Genomic DNA, 4,591 nt, shown 5'->3' with positions numbered 1-4,591 from the left:
GAGCTGGTTCAGTAAGAGTTCAGCACGCTACTGAAAGTGGTCTGGGGGATTTGCGTGCAGTCTCAGAAAGTACGACCCAAATGTTGTTCTTACCATGAATTCACTACAGGCACAGCTCTGCAAACACATGTCACCAAAAGGTGAAGGAGGGCTGGAGGGAGCAAAATGAGGCCATTTGGAAGTTATAAACACTTCAAACCAGAGCGGAGAAGCTGTGTTTGGAATAACACCTACAACACGACGGATCAGAAGTTCGTAGCTGGAGTTTGAAATTTTAACAAAATTCCCACATATTAAGTTCTCACGGCAGTTGTACAGCTGATGAGCGAGGTTTGAACTGCCAGGGGAAGTTAGAAATGTTTTATCATTTTCAGAAAATCCTAACAATCCAACAGACGATAAAGAGATGGGGAGTACACCAGAGCATTCTGAATTGACTGGAAGGAAAATTGAGGCTCAATTTCACCTAAAATCAATGAACAGAAATCAAAGTTTGATTGCAACCACAGACTGTGTCCCTCTGGAAACTAAGCAGGCATGGAAGCAGACACCTGGAGCTGTATTCATGTCATCGGTCATTTATTTCATGGCAGGTTTTATATGGTTTTCAACTCTGTAAAATATGCTCCCGATTTAAGCCTCATATACACTACAGTGGAGCCCAGCTTACTTGGGAATTGGTATTCATGGATTAACCTTATGGATTTGTTTTCACTGGATGGATTTTATGTAATACATTTGACAGAAAATCCAGCTTTTGAACCTGGTTGTAATACTATTTTACACGCTAACTGCTTCTTTAAGTCTTTTAAGTAAGGAGGCCACATCTGTTATTTTTACAGACGTTAATTATTACTAGTAGTTTAGCTGCAAATATGAAACTACATCATTGTGTACCACAATTATCATTGTGTTACACTCAGATTTGGTGGCTAGTCCGATATGTAGACATGAAAATGTCTCAAATATTTTCTGGGGTTTATTTCACTCTATATAATTTAGAAATAATGAAAATAATGGCTTTGCGAAGTATTTCGTAAATAAGAGTTACACACTTTGAAATAATCACTTTCATATAAAACATTATTTTTCTTACATAGTTTTTACTTGTTTAATTTGATTATGACTGGAATCTGCTTACTGGAAAGCATCTTAAGATAACCTGATCAGCCCTGTCTGATCAAATCAGTTTCTGATTTATTTAGTGAATCAAATGCTAATTTCTGCAATCTCCGTGGCAGTTTCAGCTTTTAATCTATTATTCATGTATTTGTATTAAAACATGTAATGGGAACTATTTTCAAAATTATGACATTTTCTGTCATTACTAATATAAAAGCAGCTTGTAGCTTCTTAAAAAAAAATAAAGAAAACGGCTTCAGCAGCTGTCGTTTAATCATCATAATGAAAGGATAAGCACCACCCCTTGTAAATTCTGCAACTTTTTGTTCGACAAAGTAGATTAGATAAGCAAGCCCAGCCTTTTCTGGTTTGTATTGTCGCCTTGATTTAATTGTTCAGATGTTTTACTGTTAAACTAAAGGAAGAGTTTCTCCCGTTGTCAAAGAATGCACACTGAGATAAGGGAGAAAACTGGTACTCAAACTAACTCCCCTTCACTGAGGATATTCAGTGAAGCACAGTCATCCATCTCTGCATATTCAGACACACAATCATGTGGCAAAAATAAACATTTGCCCTCTTTACATTGAGCTTTTCCTCGTGGGCTGAGTTGGTTCTCCTGTTCCCTTTACTGTAGATGCAACATTCAGAAATGCTTGCACTCCAACAAATATCCACCCAAATATCCAATGAGAAACTCATTTTGTTTGTTCCTCCATATAGAACTCATCTAAAGCAGTCAGAGTTGCACCAAAGTGCTGGAAAGGCAAAATATAAATACATTTACTTCAAGAAATTAAAAGAAAATGGATACAGCGGTCAATGCAGAGATGATAGAAGAACAGTCAAAAACATGTAAAGACAGCATTCAACTGATCAAATGAGTTCGGCATACTAAACCTTGGATGGGTATGTTTTGATAAATATATATATTTTTTTAATAGTTCATGGTCCTGAGTAGAAATCCTTCTGATCACAAAATTGTTCAAGATCGTTGATGTTGCAAGTTTAAAAAAAAAAAAAAAAAAAAAAACTGCCAGCAATCTCAAAGCTCTGGTAGATGTCAAAATGTTTTTTTTAATCTTTTTTTTATTAAGTTTTATAAATTCTGGTGTCGGTTCATGAATACTGTTTAAAAAAAAAAAAAAAAGCCAGTAATGAAATCTTAAAATGTAAGGAAGCTGAAACATGGCTAATCCAATCATGTCATTTAACTCTGGTACAAATTTGCAGGAAATTAAGCAGCAATAACCTTAATAAAATGTGAAACGTGTCTCTTGTTTGACCTAAAACGAGAGAGTGTATTCAAGTGGTAGGAAGAGACAATTTATTTCATAACATGGACAGAAGATATGTCATGCAACTTTGAAAATTATTTTAATATTTTTTCAGATGGATCAAAGTAAAACTTTACAAAAGGTTACCAGTTGAGATCAAGTAACATGTTCACTGCTATTTTATATTTCCACCATCAAGGTTCCTGCTCTACTTTCCGTGAGCTTTATAATCTTAGTCACACAGCAGGTGTTGATCCTCAAATCAGATTTTTTTTGCTTGATCCAATTTATTTTTCGCGTGGTCATTCGTACTACTCATTAAATGTGAATGCAGTCAGACTTCTGTGTGAAAAGTTCATGAACCCAAAATAACCCACATGCGCACACGAACGTAGACGTCACACATCGTCACAGTGTTTAGGGATGTAATAATAGATCCCACCGTCGAATAAATAATTTTTAAATTGTTGAGAAATGGGAGCTGGCGGTATCGTCACAAGTATTGTCATGAGAAAATGATCGGATTTCAGCTAAAAAGAAAAATACAAATTGGAATTGAACATCAAGACCTGCATACCCAATGTAGTGCCACATACAGGAAAGGAACAAACTGGATTTTTTTTGGTGGGCGAAAAGATCATAAATGAGGTCTTCAGAGAGAAGTAGAGTCTAAATGCATGCCATGTTAAATGTATTGTCGTTGTTCATCACATAATGCAGCAATGCAACCCTTTGCAACTGTAAATCCGAACAGTGCTATTGTGTTGTTGACATGCTGTCCAACCCTAACTAAAGGAGTGAGTGGTAAACCACAATTTCAATGACTGAAATGGGTAATTGGGGAAAAATGTAGAAGTGGATATTGATAACAGTAGTGTCATCTAAATGTTGCTTTAATTTGTTTACTTCGGAATCATGAAAATATGTTGTAAAAGTGACGGATGCTTCTGAGTGAGAACGGTGGCTGGCAGCTACGAAAGGCTGGCACCTGCTCAGGGCAGCATTCATCCAAGAGTTTTCACTGGCTGCTGAGAAGGACATTGCACATGCTTAATTAAGACATGCCACATCAAATATGTGCTCTAATCCCAGCTAAAGGCAGTCCAGCATTGTCCCATTTTGGCCAGATTAGTGCAATGAATCCAATGGATTATTTGACCATCTGTTTAAAAGCAGCAAACTCATAGGTACTCCACGATGCACAACGTTACAACCCCTCTGCCGGTTGTTTTAACGTCATTATTTCTAATTTGACTTTAAGGTCCTCCATAGCTGTCTGTTTATTGAATAGAGATGCTTTTTTGGCTTCTCCATTTTAGCTCTGCATCGTGGTCAAAAGAATCCGTGTGGTGTCTCGCCAAATATTTGATAAAGCTTCACGTTGCTCAGATAGACCTTGGACCCATGGACAAATTCCTCAGCTAACAAAGTGGATTTCATTACATGAACAGAATTTGCTCTCTGTGTGTGTGTGTGTGTGTGTGTGTACTGCTTTGAGTGAGGGATTGATGAAGTGAATAATTTGCACCAGCCCTGACTGCCGTTGCTGTTTAAAATTTCATTCTCTATGTTTGAAATATCATTGTCTTCAGATGTTTGTTTACAGCCAGCTGCAGTACACACACACTGTGCTCTGTTCTGCCGCCTCTACAAATAGATTTCATAAACAGTGTTTTTTTCTTATCAAACCACATCTTCTACTTTCATTGCCTAGATGTAACACAGAAATACTTTCTAAGTCTTCCCCTGCTGAACTCAGTCTTTTATAGTAAAGGCAAATATTCTATGTTATGTTTTTCCAAGAGATCATAAGCGTAATGAATATTTCCACATAAATTCCTGTGGCACGAAGGCATTCAGTGTGTCTCTGTCTTTTATACAAAACGTAGCGATGAATTGAAATTAAATTTTAAGTTTGAAATTACAAGTATTTGATATTTTCACATTTTTACATTGTCCTTTCATGGCTATCAAAGTAAAGTGTGTGCCAAACTAGGATGTTTTAGATGATCAAACTATCAGTCAAATATCAGCTTTCAGAGAAAATGATATTTGGAATAATTTTTTTTCTTTTCATACTCAAATGAAAAAAATAATAATTTCATTTGGATAGAAAAACATATCCAAACCTACCTGCCTCTATGTGAAAAAGTAATTTCCTCCAAAAACATAAGAACTGAGTTGACGGCAAC

Source organism: Poecilia mexicana, unplaced genomic scaffold (assembly GCF_051168715.1).
Source record: "Poecilia mexicana isolate PSO_F unplaced genomic scaffold, ASM5116871v1 scaffold_12, whole genome shotgun sequence".
Lineage (NCBI taxonomy): Eukaryota > Metazoa > Chordata > Actinopteri > Cyprinodontiformes > Poeciliidae > Poecilia > Poecilia mexicana.
Note: the sequence above shows the minus strand (reverse complement) of the source record.